General features: G+C 40.5%; 1 long non-coding RNA gene across 1 annotated transcript; it reads left to right on the top strand.

Moving 5' to 3' along the window:
• Positions 1-2538: 2538 nt before the first annotated feature.
• Positions 2539-17308, top strand: LOC134171040 (uncharacterized). Its single transcript, XR_009967461.1, has 2 exons — positions 2539-2958; positions 12676-17308. It is a non-coding gene; the product is annotated as an uncharacterized LOC134171040 (long non-coding RNA).
• The last annotated feature ends 529 nt before the right edge of the window (positions 17309-17837 follow it).

Raw genomic sequence — 17837 nt, 5'->3', positions numbered from 1 at the left:
GAAGCTGTTCAAAAGTCTTAAACTTGGCTTCTTGCTGTTCTTACAAGAGTCAATAGCTGAAGCACTCTGTGCTTCAGCTTTTCATCTCTTGAAGTCAGTGGATGTGACTACTTGCCTGAGAGGTGATATGGAAAATCTGCATTGTCTTTTTTGATTCAGCTTGGTGCGGAAATTTACAATTGCTTGCAATTCTGATAACTGTAGCAGCAAAAAAGAAGCTCATATTTGGATGCAGAAAATTTGCTGTGACCTCATTTTGGAATGTAAACAGAATGGCACAAGGTTGACTGAAAAAAAATACAACACTCTGCATCTGCGTTCCTTCCATACCATTTTAGAAGCAGCAAATGCAGTCCTTCCCACATATATCAACTAAATTAAGTAATAATTATTTTCCACCAGGAATGTCAGTGTTGATTTTCAGTCAGCACAACCTGTCCCAACACCATGCATAATTTTGCCATTTTAGAGGTATTGCGCTCTAACCAAATCCACTTTCATGTTAGTAGTAAACAAGTAGTTAGATTACCTCTATGCATTCTGAGCTCAGCCCTGTCTGAACTTGGCAGGAGACTTAAGCCATTAAGAATTAAACTGTTGCCACAAAAAATGATTTAGACTTCCAAGGAAAACCCCCTCTGAGCTGAGGGACAGCTTCCTTTCAAATGCCTTTTGACACTGGTTTCCAAAGTCTTGTTTACCACATTAAAAAGGAACTGTGTCTGAAATAGGGAGAATACAGCAAATTAACACAGGAATATATAATCCAAGGGCCTGGTCCCATGGACATAAAACACAGATTTAACCTTATTCCCAGTGAAAAGCTTGGTTTGATCAGTGGTTTACTCCTAAGAATAATACTCTGCACCTCCTTCTGTGTGCAAGCTCAGAGTCCTCTGTTTAGAAAATCTTAGTAATTGAATGGAACCTTGATAACAAAGCATGAAAATTCTTTGTTTCTTGTAGTTTGTGTATTATTTAAGTTACAGCCAAATGAAAGAATACAGGATTTTATTGCTATGGCTGTTACAATGGATTTCTACCTTAGATTATCTCCTAAAATGACCAGTTTATGATCATTCAAAGAGGAGCACAGATTTTTTTAATTACGTCTGGAGATATTGGCCAGAGACCAAGAATACGTCTTATACTAAGTTTTCAGGAGGGAATGAGAAATCTGTTATAGCTGTCTGGACCAAGAAATTATGTACATCAAGAAATGATGGCTAGAAATCTGCAGCAGCTCCTCAGAGGAGACTGAGGTGATTCAAGTGCTATGCTCTCCCAGGAAGTTAGTGGTACACTTGATGACCCACCTAAGCACTTCCATTAGAATTTGATATTCCGTCCTGGGTTCAGCAGTAGCAGTCATGTTTCTCCTCCTTGGTAGCTGATTCTGACCCTGCCTTGCCCACCAGGCTTCCCAGCTTGACCTCAGACCTGCCTTGTCACTACAGACCTCTCTGCCAGTCTGAACTCTCAGCTGACTTGGGTTGATGAACTTGCTCTGCTCTTTGTGTTTGAGTAGTGTGGGACTGCTCTCTTCTTGGTGAGGTCTCTGCTCCTGTCTGCCTTGCTGTCTGTCTTGGTTGACAGCTTCCCCCTCTATGTGGAAAAAGCCACTGCTGCCCTCTGACAGTGAGGCCTGTAATGCAGCAGTTTTACCCTAGCACCATTATTATGAGTAGCAATATTGCACTATGGAACCCTTCAGTACATGAAAATGACCAAGGATCACCTGGTGCAAACAGGAATGGAACAAGACCCTTTTCACAATGGCAGATCATCACAGGGACACCCTTCCTGTCCCTAAAGCTATTGTCAGTAGCATGGGGCAGAAGTCTGGCAATGGAATTTGTAGCAGCTGAAGCCTTGGTTTTGCTGGAAAGAAACCTGTATTTTGAACATCTGTGTCTGGAGAAGGAGAGAAAGACAAATGTGCTTACAAGAAGCAGGAGCCATGAGCTGAGGAAGAAGCCCCGTAATGAGTTCAGATTAGATTAAGGCAAACTGACATTTTGGAGAAAAAGAATCCTACTTACACAATGATTGGTTTTCAATTACCTATTACCACTGGGAAAGTCATCCTGCAGTCTGTGCATTTAGCTCTTTGAAAACCTAGGTGGAAGGCAAAAGACGAGTCAAATGACAGGAATTATTAAGTAAGGAAGAGCTAGTAAAACAGGAAGCAGCATTATGCTCCAGCATAAATCCATGAATAGTGTGTGTGGTTTTGGTTCCCTGATCTTTAAGAAGATGATGTATAACTAAAAAAGGTAAAAAGATAATCTTTTTCTTGCATTAGCCTTGGTATGATAGCAAGCAACTTACATGCTTTTTTCCAGTGGCCCAGATATGCTTTTTAGGCGTTTTCACCCCTTTGAAGCTGGCTGTTAAAGCTGTCGGTGGCTCTTTGTGTTCAGTTTCCAGCACTTGGGCACTTTCTCTCTAGGCCATGATATAGCAGTTCTTGCAGTACTCTTGAGGCAATTCTCACTAGACAGAGTTATGATTAGCGCTAATTTTAGAAAAAGTAAGTCACGCATATAGCTGGGAAATGGTTGCAACCATCTGTAATACATCAGCCACATAAATAAACTTCCCATCTTTTCTTCCACTAGCAAAGCACCATCAGGACACAAACTCATCCTATTTCACGACAGAATTTCCAAGCCCTGCTAGACAGCTGAAATTTCTCAGGAACTCTTCTGAATCAAGTAGGAAATCAGCCTGCAAAGGCCACAAATATGGAGTTGCAGCATCTGCAAAGTTTCTGCATCAGTACAGACTAATATTTGAATCAGGAAGCAAGCAGGGCCAGTTGCATACCTGGCTGCATGCTGCTGGCTCGTTTGCTCCCACTTATTTGAAAACTCAGCAGAAATACAGTGCCTGTCTTGTCAGAGACATGTCTTACAAAAAACAGTATGACACATGGCTGCAAAGCAAGTTTAGCAGGTAAGGCCAAAACTGGGTTGGGGTTTTCCTCCCACATTGTCCCTCAAAAAATCCTGATTCGACAGCATTTGAGCTCTCCAAATGCTCAATGTTCTCTGCTCATGCTTTTATGCCCTATATATGCCACTCTCATGCAGAAGAGAAGAGGGAGCTGCTTGAGTTACCAGGGATGTGGAACACAATTGAAATGACGATCCTTTCTTTTATATGCAAGTTTGGATTTTATTGTAAGACAAATGTACTCAAACTAACACAGTCGTGCACTTTATCAATATTTTAAGCAAATACAAACTGATAATATATTTGTTCATTTTGATTAGATCTTTTACACGCGTCCAGATCATTAGTCATGGTCGCAAATACCTCAGAATCATAGAATGGTTTGGGTTGGAAGGGACCTTAAAGATCATGTAGTTCCGACACCCTGCCATGGGCAGGGACCCCTTCCACTAGACCAGGCTGCTCCAAGCCCTGTCCAGCCTGGCCTTGAGCCCTGCCAGGGATGGGGCAGCCATAGCTTCTCTGGGCAACCTGTGCCAGTGTCTCATAGTAAAGAACTTCTTTCCAATACCTAATCTAAAACTACCCTCTCTTCAGTTTAAAGCCATTCCCCTTTGTCCTATCTTTACAGGCTATTTTGTAAGCCCCCTTTAGGTACTAGAAGGCTCCTCTAAGTTCTCCCCTGAGATTTCTCCAGGCTCAACAGCCACAACTCTCTCAGCCTGTCTTCACAGGGGAGATGCTCCAGCCCTGTTTGTGGCCCTCCTCTGGACTTGCTCCAACAAGCCCATGTCCTTCTTGTGATAAATGCAGCACTCCACGTGGGGTGTCATGAGAGCAGAGCAGAGGGGCAGAATCACCTCCTTCAATCTGCTGGCCATGCGCCTTTTGATGCAGCAAGTTCTTTCTTTTAAAATTTAAGTTAATCCTGATGTATACAAGAACAAGAGAGATAAGAACCAAGTCCCACATTTTTTATTAAAGTTGTCATTCTAGCTTTCTCATTCCCTGTCAATAAATTTACCTACAGCAGCTGCAATATCAGTCTTTATAAGTTTCCAGAGCATTGAAGAAGCTTCTAATAGTCAGCTCCAAGAAAAAGAGCTTCTTCTCTTTTCTGATGTGCAACCTGTAGCCCTCCATTAAGCAGGTCAGATTTTTCATCAGCTGCCATGCTCCATTGCACAGCAACACTCCAAAGAAATCTAGCAGCCAAAACTGAGTATTTCTGAGAGTCAAAAATCAAGTAGATTTAAAATTGCCCTAAGGAAAACATTTTGCGAAGACATCACTCTCGTATATATGATAGCATGGCAGGTCGCAGGTGGCTCCTCTGTTATGTATCACCCTGTGAAGTGTCTGCCTCCATGGCCCCAGTATAACAATAAGCCTATAGCAGTAATCGAAAGCAGAATAGTAACTGTGCTTGCACCAGAGATACCTGTGAAATGGAAAGTAAACAAGACCTTTGGTTTTGGCTTTGCCAAGGCAATCTTGCATGGCATATTAATATATTTCATACTTCATTGGTACACTTAATGTATACTCCAGAGTACATCCCCTTCCTTTGGGAATGTCATCACTTAGCAAGATGCTAAAAATGGCTTGAGAGAGGATCTAGCATCACCACTGCACTATTTTTTCCCCTGTGTGCATGCATGTGTGACAATTTTGGCATCTCCCTTGGAAAATCTATTATACATATTTCCTCCAAATCATCTTTCCCCCACCTCTGATTTTTCTGAACCATAGGTTTCAAACCGAATTAGCTCCACATAGGGCAATAACCTGTGTGGGTTCAGGTGAGATAATACTGAGAAAGTATTTTTTTTCTGCTTATTGCAATTGATACTGAAGGTGACAAATTCTATTCCCTGTGCTACTCTTAGCTCTGCAAGTGACCCCAGACATTGAAGGCGTCACTGATTCTGGCTTTTTGAATCAGAGCAGGGCAAATCTGGAAGCATGCAAATAAACAGCAAAGACTGAGGAGCAGGCCCCTTGAAAAGACTGTTATCTCATACTCAGGTGTCAGAACCAGGTATTACTGGAGAAATAAAAAAGTTCCCCTGTAGACAAAGGGTTTCTATGAAAATTTAGTCCTTATTCTGAGAGATACTGTCATGCCATGGAAAAGAGATACAGATTTAGGCCCAAAATAATTATACTACTGTTTTAGAAAAATCAAAGTGAAAGCAATCTAATTGAAAATTCCTTTTACATACCCCAAAACTTGAGTGAAAACTATTGCTGATCTAAAATTTTTTGAAAATAGAGTTTAAATAGGACAGATCTGAACTGAGAGAGCAGAAAAACCCACCTAAAAATAGCCAGCCACTATTAGCAGTTGCCAAGCATGCCTTGGAACTGCAATATAATTCAGCCTGGCTGGAACAGAACCCTTCCTCCAAACCACAGTCCCCAGGTGCCAAGGTAATAATGAGATACATTAGAAATCATACAAAAATAAAACATCAGATGATACCATGGGCACACTGAGCAGGTGCCAAATTAACGGACATTTAGAGGACTCCATCTGAGGATACTCTCTCTGCACACCAAAGAAAACACTCTGAAACCTGTGTGAATATATCTGGTGAACCAGATATTCACAGAATGAAAGAAGAGTTTGGCTTGGAAGGGACCCTCAAAGGTCACATAGTCCAACCCCCCTTCAGTGAGCAGGGACATCTTCATATTCATCATCTTTTGTCCATTTTTAGGCAGATTTGGTTGAAGGAGTACGACAGGGAAAACTTGGCAGTTCAGCAGCTGGAGATGCTTAATGGGCTCTTGAAGAGATGTGGAAGGCATTAAAGAGGTAAGAGTGGGAGAAAAAGTTAAGGGCTCTTTTCCCTAGGGCGCTGTGATCCTGGGTGTTGCGGGGAACCTGAAATAGTAAATGGGAATTTGCTCATAGGCATTTACTCTGAAGATAGATTTGCTCAGCATCTAGGACATAGGTTTGTAATTCTCTCAATAGTGACATGTTTTAGTTCCTACTTCTAATTAAAGTAGTTGGAACTTACGGAGCTGGATGGGATACACCCAAGGGTACTGAGGGAGCTGGCAGAACGGCTCACTGAGCCACTTTAGTAGTTTTTCAGCAGTCCTGGGTAACCGGGAGTTTTTTTCCCAAATAACAAGTTATAGGACAATAGGTAATGGCCTTAAGCTGTGCCAGGGGAGGTTTAGATTGGATATTACAAAAAATTTCTTCAAGCATTGAAACCGGCTGCCCAGGCACGTGGTTGCATCACTGTCCCTGAAGGTATTTAAAAGATGAGTAGATGTGGCACTTAAAGACATGGTGCAGTGGTGGACTTGGCAGTGCTAGGCTTATGGTTGGACTCTATGATATTAAAGGTCTTTTCCAAGCTAAATGATTCTGTGATTCTATGATTGCAATTCTGCTCCTGGTAAGGTATTCTGCATAAGGGATGGCGCAATCCTGGATGTATGTGTAGTCTGGGGAACAAGAGGCTGGGCTGCATCCTGAAGAGAGGGATCTGGGGGTCTTGGTTGATGATAAGCCCAATATCAGTCAAAGTGCGTGGCCAAAAGTGCCATCATTTCCTAGGGCATCTCCAATGAGCAAGTAAAAGGAGCCCCTAGCCCAAAGACATCCCACCTGGTCTCTAGCAGGATCTTTGCCCTTCAGCGGGACACAAATTCCCTGTGAGCTCTGTGTAACGGCTGCCCTTGAGAGTCTCAAATAGCACAAGACACCTATGATTTACGAACCAACCCTTCAACCTCCTTTATGGTAATGGTGCCATAGGCAGCTGCTTCATCATAGACACTTTACACACCTAAATTTAGGTGCCTGAATCACATCTTATAAATGGATTCTAATCCCACCACTAATGCTGTCTTCTTTAGTTAGAGCACTCCACTGCTCCACTTCAGTTCTGATATCTCTACAGCACCAATGTTGCATTAACCATCTGGAGCTGCAATTTATCTCATTAGTCCATCAGTCTGCATGGGATCTACATGAAGGCGCACAGGGAATAAAAGAGAGAGTTTGGGAAAGAGTCCAAGATCCAGTCTGAGAGCATGTGATTGAAAAGCTAGCTGCAATCAAAGAAATTCAGGAAATATTTCTCTGGTAACAAAAACCCCAGCCTTTTCCTGGAATTGTCCCACACAGTTCGTGAAACAAATGAAGAGCTGTATCTAACTAACTTGCAGATATGAGCTGTTGCGTAAGTTTATTCTAACTTTTAGAAAGTGTTTTGAAGGGATTTGTTATTATTCAGGTATGACACAAGGATTTACCCAATCTGGCATGCTACGGTTCCTTCCCTAGGGATCTATTGGACAGTCAATTGAATCTCCTAGTTGTTCTCATTAACGGGAAACTTGTGGTTGTGATGCCATATTTCAGCTTAAAGGGGTGCTTCTTGGAAGTTTTACTTCTGCTGCGCTTATGGATGGGAAGGGCACTTATTGAGGCACTAAGAACTTGCCTGCCACAGCTTGAGGGGGAAGTCCCCGAAACACTTCCTGCACTATAAAGAGCTTTAGCTTTCATAGCAGGCTCCAGCTAGCAGAAACACAACCTGATAGAGAAGGGAATGATTAAATACTGCCATCACCTCAACACCAGGAGATCAGGTGCCGCTACATGTAGGACTGCTCAAATACAGAGGAATGACTCAGACTTGGGCCCTGTGCTATGAGGGTGTCTAGGCCCTCCTACTACAGCAAGATGTGTCTTACTAACCCAACTACTTCTCAGAGCAGAAGCAGCAAGTTAGATGGTCTAATTAGCTTCAGCAGTGGCCAGGAGAACTTGGTCAAGCAAGATGTCTTATTTGAGCTCAGGAAAGTATCTCCTTGGAGCCGCACCAAAACAGATGCAGTCTCTGGCAGCTGGTCTGGCAATTCCCAAAACTATTGTGACTTCCAGAAATGGCTTTGGAGGTAAGTATCCCTGTCTTCAGGCAGGAGGAGTAGTGGAGCAGGAACTGTGCAGTGGTAAGTTAAGGTGATCAGTCAAGAGTTCGTGGCAGCTTTGTGCTGATGAAGGTAGCAGAGCAAAGCCTTGCTGTGTGACAGGATCTGGCTCTTTCTGTTGACTTGTCCAGGTATAATATATAATGCTTCCCCAGTGAATGGACAGGATATTTATTCTTTCCCTAACCTGTATTACCTGTATCTCTACCCCTTTTCAGTGTTCTAAAGTATTCCTCAAAGATTAAGAGATCACAGATGTACCATGACAAGTGTGAAATTCTTCATATAAACCCAGAATTTGTCTCCATTGAAAATTCTGAGTAATTCCTGAGCAGTGTGCTGTAGGTGACCCTGCTGGAGCAGGGAGGTTGGATTAGATGACCTTTGGTGGTGTCTTCCAGCCTCAACTATTCTGTGATTCTGGAGTGAGTTCTGAAAGAGGCAGGCTGATTTTGTTCCTGCTGCTGTTCAGTGTTGAACACTAACAGGTCTCTGTTATAACAGTCTAAATTTATTGGAATTCTGCTCTTAAAGTGATTAGAAAATGACTGGAAAAAAATAATGTAAAAGAACACATCCCATAAAGTTTCTGTCACTCCATTATAGAAATCCCAGCAGGTTTGGAGAAACATGAAAGAATTCTGGCTTAGTGAGCCTCAGAACTTCTGCACATCTGTTCATGAATTATTTCTACCTTTTATTGCTTTAAGACTCTAACTGCTATTGGGGCCCTTCTTATTATAAAAGCATATAGAAAAAAAGGCTCTTCTCTGAACAACTTAAGAGTTTCCATAGGTGAAGAAGACAAGTGTTGTGTATTTTCTGTGTGTCTTCTCTAAGTACGTGGTGTGTTGCAAATTGAGAATGACTCAGTAGATGGGGCTGGAATTATTTCCACTTGAACTAAAAGCCCAGTCAGACTGCATATACTCAGCTGGCAATATGTTGGTGGGGAACTCTAGTTTTGCAAAGATTTCACAAGAGACACTTGGAACGACTTGCTGTGTTGTGCAGATGACTGCATTACTGAATACTGGTGGATTTGCTTTCAACACAGATTTTGGAAGATTTTTATCGCTGCTTGTGCTTTGACTGACTTCTGAACAACGAATGAGCTTATCAGAGTAGTATGAAGAAACTACAAGCTGCAGCTGACTTAATAGTTACATAGCAGCTCCCTTAGCTGTGGTGCTGATTTAGCATACAAAGTCAAATGATTTATGTGAAAATGTAATCCTGAAAGTTTCATGTTCAGTTAATTTTTTTTAAAGCTCAAAAAAGCCCCTTATAAACTAATTAACATTGTCAAGAAATGTTATCTAAGCAAATAGAGCTATCCAGGAACTCATTTATCTCAGGCATATGACTTGCAGTTTATCAAAAATAGTGAATGTGCTGAAAAAAAGTAAGTTTCTTCCTTTTGGAAAAAAAAACAAAACCAAAAACCACAAAAAAACCCCAAACCCTAAACCCAAAACCAAAACAAGCCTCCCCCCGAACTGTAAATTCCATAGTATGCATAACCTTCTGTATCCATGCTGGAATCATTTACCAATTTCTCAAAACTTTCAAAATGCTTGCAATTGCCCCCTTCTTCCTATGTTTCTCAGCTGCTTCTGTGATGCAGCCTTACAGAAGAGCATTATTCTTCATGCTGTTGCCTTCACACCTACAGTTATTCTCTTTCAGCTTTCTACACAGATTTTTTGTTGGCTGGGTTTTCTGCTCTTGTCATGCACATATAAAGATACATACGTTCAAGGCCAGGTTGGACAGAGCCTTGGGTGACGTGGTCTAGTGTGAGATGTGCCTGCCCATGGTAGGGGGTTGGAACTGCATGACCTTAACGTCCTTTCCAACTCAAACCATTCTATGATTCTAGGATTCTATGAATATGGTGGGTCAGATTCAACGGTGAAGAGGAAAGCTATATATATTTCCTGACATGACGTGTCAATAAATGGGCACCCTCAGTATGTTTCCAGGGTCTCTGGACAGCTGATTGGAGAGCAGCAGCAGTCCACCATGCAGAGCAATGGGGACAGGAACAAAGACAGCCCTGACAGGGTCCAGCCAGTGCTGCCTCCCAAGGGAGCAGCTTTGGGCTCCCTGTGCACAAGCGCTGCCACTTTTGCCTGACAGCACAGAGCTGGGGTACAGCTTGGAGGCACTGAGGTTAAGCTGGGTCTCCTGGGCTGAGGAGACCAAAAAAGTGAGGCAAAACAAGGAAGTGACTACTGTCTACATGGCCCCTGTCTACATGAAGATTTTGTTATGCAGCTTGTGGCACCAGAAAGCTTGAGGTGTGAGAAGACAGGGTTACTTTTTCTCTGCATGATTTTTCTATAAAACTTCAAGAAACTCACCGTTTTTTAATTGTACTCTTAGAAAGAATCATGGGGCAAAGAAACTACAGGCAACTGGATTTTTCCTTCTGTGTATTTTCATTTATGCTGAAGTAGACCAAATCATGGATATCAGCTTAGATAAAGCTGATATCTGTATATAAAAATAGCTGCACACAAGAAGTTCAGGACCTGTATTTCAGGCTCCAAAAATTTCAGCACAAACAAATTATTTGAGTCAGCATTTCAAGCCTTTCCCTCTCGAACTGCACTCCTGATTTGTGAGACAGGTAGAGAGAAAGAAGAGGCTGTGATTTACTCATTGTTGCTAATGAACTCTTTATTTGAATTACTCTTAAATGGATATTTATTAATTTACTGTCAAGAGAACTTGTTTGCCCTACTGTTCCAATGAAGCCTGTTTGTTGCTTTATGAAACTTTGCAAAGAAATGCAATTTTCTGTCCATTTCTGTCCTCTTTACTTTATGGCAGGAGTTAGCTTCCATCTTTTTTCCCCCCAAGTTTCATGAAGGCTTAACCGCATCAATATTGTGAAAGTTGCCAGATGGTGTTTTTACAGGTACTATTTACAAGTTGCATTTAAATGACAGTGTACTTAGACCTTGAAGAAATGATTCTTTTAATTGGGCTGCAGCTATTTTTAAAAGCCATGTTCAGCTCCAAAAGCCAGCAAAACCACTGAAATTCTTTCTTTAACTTATTCAGCCCAAACTTTGGAAATGATTCTGGAAGAATCTGATCCTGTACAGAAAATCCTGTAAGGACTCTTGTGACTAGAGTAAGGTTGAAGCAAGTGAACAAACACTTTCCCAGAGCTAGGCCTGTTCTCCCCTAATCAAATCCCTTTTGGGGCTCATTCTGTGACTGCATTCCATAACTGCGCCAACCAACATGTTCTCAGAGTATGTTACAATGTAAGTTATAACATGACTAATTATAAGACACTTGCAGTTCAATTTTGTATTTGCTTTTAAGTGTCTTTTAGCCAAAATGGGCAACAGTTATGTGTATGAGAGCCAGAAATCCTCCAAATAGGCATGCTCATATGTATGCTGAGATACCCCCAGAATAGTTATTAAAATGTGGGTTTGTCTGTTATGGTTCTAAACCACATCTTTCAATTATTACTGAAGCTAAAAAAAAAAAAAAACAATGGTGTGCCATAAATAGGACTTTTGGATAAACTTTTGGCATCCAGGATTACATGACTTAACTTCTCACTTCCAACATCTGCTTTAGATTGATTAGCAGAGGTATTCAATACTAATTATTTTGAGGTTTAGCAGCTATGTAAAACATAACTGTGAATTTTGATAACTTCATGGCTCTTAGCCTTCAATTTCTGAGCTGTTAGTAACGACAAAGCATTTAGCTGACACTTAGTGCTTTATTAAATTTAAACCATATGCAGATTTGAGACAATGTTCTGATTTTCCTCCTGTTTTCCTTCCATTGGATTATCATACAGTTTGTACTGCTTTACCCACCAGTGGGTGAAAATTTTTGTGTTAGTGACCTGAATGAAAACCAGCCATACAGAACTCTGTATGAAGCTGACATCAAGAAAAATAGCTGCATGCCAGAAAAAGAGCAAGAGCTTTCAAGTGCCTTACTAATGACTTTTACACGTCTTCCAATGCTCAGCACCCTTTATTTACAGTGAGCAGGACTCGGCATCATTGCCTGCCTACTGCTTCTCTCCAATTTAAAGCTCTGAGTCAGATGCACCACATCACTTTGCGACAGCTGGCTGTCAGGCACCCTGCAGCTCATCAGCCCTGATGGCAAAAATGACAATGGTACATACAAAGGCGCAATGAACTTGCTGTCAACACAGACCAGAGGCACAGTAAAACAGTAAGTTTACAGCTTCTTGTCAGCTGGCAAAAGTAAGATTTTGCAGGACTTAATGCATACGGATGTGGAACAAAACAAAGCAAAATGATACTGTTCTTGGGTCTCAGCTACAAGAGAACAAATATGTGATTAGTTTAATCAGTGCAAAAAGCTGTAGTAGGACTTAAAAGTAGTAGAGTTCACAGGGATGTCAGAACGTTCTTCTTTAGCAAGTACTCACCAAAGTACTCTGTGTCGGTCACCTCCTAGTGAAGTATGAGCTTCTGAGGAGCAGATCCTTCCTCTTGCACTTGAGTTCAGCAACACGTCTTGTTTCTACTGAGTATCTTCATATAGAAGCTTGTACAACCTGCTTCTCTGTGGCAGCCCTTGAATATGTAAGGGTTCTCACAACAGAAGCGTATTTGTGAACAAGGAGTCACATCCATGTCCCCAGTATGGCTGGTGATGAAAGAAGCTATTTAGGAATTTCTCTGCTGTTGGAACTGTTATGGGATGCAGATTCAAATTCTGCTTCCCATCTGTCCTCAGGAACTGTGGTTAGTTTAGCACCACTACCTTTACAGTCATCGGAGATGGGTATGACAGAGGCTGACTCCATGTCAACAGTCAAAATAGGTGAAGGAGCTCAAAGGTCCTGACTGGAGAATGATGCAAATAACACTCCATGAAGAGAAAAGTGGGTGTATGGAGTGAATCCTTATCTGCATGAGGTAATCTCTGTTGCTCAAATACAAACATCATTGCATATGGAGAAACTGCAGCTAGAGACAGAAATAACCAGAAATAAAACATTTAATATTTATACTATTGTCATAGCTCTGACATTCAATAGAACATTACAACTCTTTGCAGAAAACCATGTATCTTCAGAATGGTTAGAAAATGAAAATATATTTTAACTCAAATGAAAGCCCTCAAATATATTTAAAACATATTTTAAATATGCGTCATTGCTGATTAAGACCTTATTTTCCTCTAAAACATAGCAAAAAGAGAAGTATAATTCGATGTCATGGAGCTGTGATTGTTTCAAATTCATTGGACAGACTAGCTGTCAGCAAGATAAATGAATCATCCATAGATAACTCATATTGCCATATTTATGAGAGTGGGATTGGAAAAAGAAAAGCAGTCAATTAAATTGAAAAGGAAAATATTGCACGGGACAGTTTTCCAAATGCATGTGACAAGTGAAACTAAGATTTGTTAAAAACTGAAATGTGAAATCTTTTACTTATTTCTGGTATAGTTTCCATGTTTTATTGTTTTCTTGTTTATATACCAAGCATCAGCTCAAGAGTTTTATCTGTTTCTTATTTAGACATGAGATGAGTGATGTGAGTACAAAATGGGTAGATTGTCCAAAGAATTTTTACTAGTGCTAGCAGCAATGGAGGAACTAATCTATGTTGAAGCAAGGCACATAGTCTGGAATATATTTAGGCATTTATACCAGGCATTCTGGGGAAAAAAATCCTACCTCCTCAACAGTGGGTACGTGTTTATCAAGTGGGAAGGTGAATAAGGGATGATCAAAATATCAAATAAGACTAACTGAGGGATGTTACGGAAAGAAATGATGAGCCAACCTGACCAGAAGGGAATAAAGTTCCTGTGCTTTTGCAATAGAAAATATCCCAACTTCCCTTTCCCTCCAGTGACACGAAGGAAACACAGGCAAGCCTTCTACAACACTACACTGGATGTATTGCATGTGTCAAATGTCTTTGACCAGCTATTCTCTTTCTATTCTTAGCAATACTGTTTTCTAACACCAAAGCTGAAAGCTAGGCTGAGAAGGTTGAGATGTTGCACCCCTAAAATAAACACTAATCAGAAATCAAAAGTTAGGGAAGAATGTCTCCTGTACTGTTCACTGCTGAATATGTATTTATATTGAATACTCAAGAAGTCCTAAGTGTGGGAAGGGTGTGATGCTCCACAGATACTGAAAATGCTGAACAAACTCCAAATGCCAGTCATGCCACATAAGTATCTCTGTAGCCCAGTAGCCACCTAATCATGGTACGAAGTCCAGAGGAAGCAGCAGAAAGGGTGTTACATTATATTACAGTCCATCACATATAAGCTCTGTAAAAGACAGTATAGGAAGTTTGAACACAGAATCCATCAGTGAATGAAAGAACTTTAAAAACACTCTGAGACCAACATCCCTCTGTGTGGATGAATCAGGCAACAACAAAATGTCTAGGGGGTAGTTATTATGGATAGCCTTACAAATCATCAATATAATGCTAAATTAACTTGCTTCAAGGCCATATATCTTTTATGTAAGGAGTGCTGCACGTTTTAAAACTAAGAGGTCTGTGTCTGATCTCATACATAGCTCAATGAATCAAGAACACTCCCAGCAAGATCCACAGAATTTCTTTAATGAGGAATGAGTGAGTGACAGACTGCATCCTGTGCTCATTCCGAGAGCTGAGCATGTGGCCATAGTGGAGTCTTATTCCTTAATGGTAAAAGGCTTTTGAAATCCATTTAAGTCTATTAGTGCGCCCATAAAATTGTGCTCTCACTCATTTTCTCAAAATAAATATCCTGAACTTAATGGAGCATAGTGTCCTTTCACTACCAGTACCCAAGAACTCCAATTATGCATTATTAAGCTATTAAACTGAACTGAACGAGAAGAACTGGCACTTACTGGCAAGATCTCTGTTCTAAAATGCTCAGTAATAAACTACAGAAAAATTAGCAAGTGGTTATAAAACTGCCATCTCCTACCAGCTGCTATCATTTTGTTTTCTCTAACACTTAGAAAAGCACATCTTATGCATGCACACATATATATAGAGGAAGGCACACAGATCTACCTGTGCTGTCACACACTGAGCTGTCAGAGTATTTCAGAAAGCCAGCTCACTCTTGAGCATGCTGTAGGCCGGTTCCTGCAACATAAAGATGATGTGTCCTCTGGAAGTTTCTAAAATACTCTCTAAAATCAGAGAGCATGTCTGGCTCTACAGACTTCAGGATGTGAAGCAAAAGACTTCCTGAGCCCCCAGATAGCTGGTGGCATATTTTGATGACAAATTAATCAACACTGGAGCTTCTTCGTGTTTATTGTTCCATTTGGTATGCAAGGAATGTGGAAATGGGAAAAATCAGACATTGTAAACTTGTTACACTCTTATAAGGTGATATGATTTCCAAATGAAAAGCTGATGACAACATAATAAATGTTTCAGAGGTGTGCAAACATCACAAATGATTATCTAACACTTCACCCGCTTGAAAAATCAAGGAATAACTATGTTATTGTTTACTTCAACACTAACCTATTCAAGTCACTTGCTCTACGCCTCTTACTTAGAGTGCTGTTTAAAATCCACAACCAACCTTTGTGATCTTTGCTTCACACTAGATTTATGGTAAAGCAGTGTTTTCACTGTTTTGTTTGCAATGCTGGCATCTATTATTTCCATTATTATATATTTAATTTACTTTATTACTTTTTATCTTTTGACATCGATTTTATAGGTGACAAACATTCCCTTGAGTTATGACTGAGTTGCCTCCTCGCTCACCCTAATTCATGCGTTGAAAGCACATGTTTGGATCTGCTTGCTCGAAATTGCCACAGTATGGAGTGAAAAGAACAAATAAAAATGTTACTTAATTATGCAGAGCTGATGGTGGAGCTAAGCCAGAGCTACTGCTCCTCTCTACTTTCACCAGCACAATGCAGTTCATCTCTGTGGAGTTTTATTGTCAATGAGCCCAAGAAGAAAATACTGTCTCCTGAAAGGATACAATAAAACATAAGTTTATATCATACCATATAAAGTTTTAAGGAGTTCACAATGACTGAGCTGATGGCACCGACATGTAGTTAGAGATTTATGACTGCAAATAATTTTTTTTCCACTCACGGATGAGCTCAGCACCCATCTCATGCAATGCTGCCACGGGCTGTTGCAGCCCAGAACAGTGTACCGTGGCATAATCCATTCGCCTGCCAGATTGAAGGGAAAGCATTGAACCCTTTTATGCACCATCATGCAGGGAACTGGCTAGAGCTGCAATTTCCAAAACATCATCCCTAAGATTTGATACCTGAAACCCTGTTTACATTCTTTAAATATGAGTAAGCTGAGCACACATTTGCTGAGCATTTAGGGCTCTGCCACTATTGATATTAAAACTGCCTTCATCCGTATCTGTCCACATATATATGGTCAGCATGTCTGGTCCATAACTGAGGCTTTAGAGATTTAGTTGGCTGGTTGTTGTCCTTCTGGGTAGGGTAGGGATGCTGGTTTGTGAGAGAAGTGTCAGGTCGAAGACATCTGGGCTTTTCAACCTGCCCTAGTAGCCCTTTTTTATTCCTTCTTTCCAAACACAGAATTAATGAAATATGTTTGATATCATTTTAAGTAGAAACTTATGATAATCATAATCAGAGGATCACATAATGGAAATTACGTATGGTCACTTCAAGACTGGGACAAGGCTAAATGTACATTCACTTACTGAGGAATGTGGAGTTATTGTTCCATATTCTCAGCCAGTTCTCATCCTGTGAAAGGAAAAACCCTCTCCTACAGTCAAACCACACAGCTCTTCAAGTGACCTTTACATTTAATAGGCATAGGCTCAGCTGAAGGTAAGCAGGCATTTACTTTCTAGATTGCAAGTAAGAATTCTGCAACATTATAGAAAAGCCTATATTTTTTTGTTATATACTTTGTACAAATAAGTATAGGATATTATTTGAGTAATATATTGTGAAAATACACTCACAGAATTCTTCTTAATTATTATTATTATCTGATTAATTAGTATTTGACAAAATGCTTAGTGTTATAGATGTTTAAAAATAAAGAGGAAGAAAGCTGTATGTCATGAACTCTCCTGAAGAGCATTTAAATGCACGGAAATTAGATTCACAGAATCACTTTACTTATGCTCTTTCACCTGTATATTTTTGTTCATCCTTTCCCAAGCCTGCTTTGTCCCTCCCTTGGGGGGAATGTAGGAGACAAACATATCCAAAGGTTAGTGACACTAGAGAAGTGGGTTTTGAGATAACCTGTAAAATAGAATGATACCACAACTATACTGCATTTTCAGCTGTCAGCCACATGGCTTTTGATTAGGAAGAAACTAAATAAAAATACTCCAGATGTTAAAATAATCCTTTACCTTTTCTGTGGGATAGTAATTTACCCCTTCCCTTTTAACTCTTTGCTTTTATAGGTATTTCTGTGCTCTTGAGTTTCTTATTTCCTCTGGTTCCCTCCCCTTCTCCTCTCCCCCTACAATGCTTCTCCATTTCACTGGACTTGGGTTTTAATTTCACTTGTGTCTGGGGTTTCTTTACTCTGCTCTTTAGGACCAGAAGTCTACATGGATGGATTAACAATATATCTATCGCTTCTCTGTGCTGCTTCCCCCTGACCCCAAGGACCTTTCAGAGTACTGAAAAACTGAAGAGAAATGCTCTTCAGAGTACAGATCGGAGAATTATTAGTTTCCTGAGTAACTTCTGCTTTTTAGCTATTCCACTTCTTCAGTTCTTCCTGTCTTCATTGTACTGACACTAAGGAGCTCAGCTCATCAGCTATCTTGAATCTCATGCAGATGCTTATGCTCCAGCAAAAAAACTTTTCCCTCACAACAAATGAAAGCTGCTGTTAGGTGCAAGCAGTGGAAAGAAATGCCCT

The sequence above is a fragment of the Pezoporus occidentalis genome, unplaced genomic scaffold (assembly GCF_034315485.1).
Source record: "Pezoporus occidentalis ecotype Australia unplaced genomic scaffold, CSIRO_AGI_Poc_V1 ctg4, whole genome shotgun sequence".
NCBI lineage: Eukaryota > Metazoa > Chordata > Aves > Psittaciformes > Psittacidae > Pezoporus > Pezoporus occidentalis.
The sequence above is the reverse complement of the archived record's forward strand: the minus strand, read 5'-3'. Positions and strand labels throughout refer to the sequence as shown.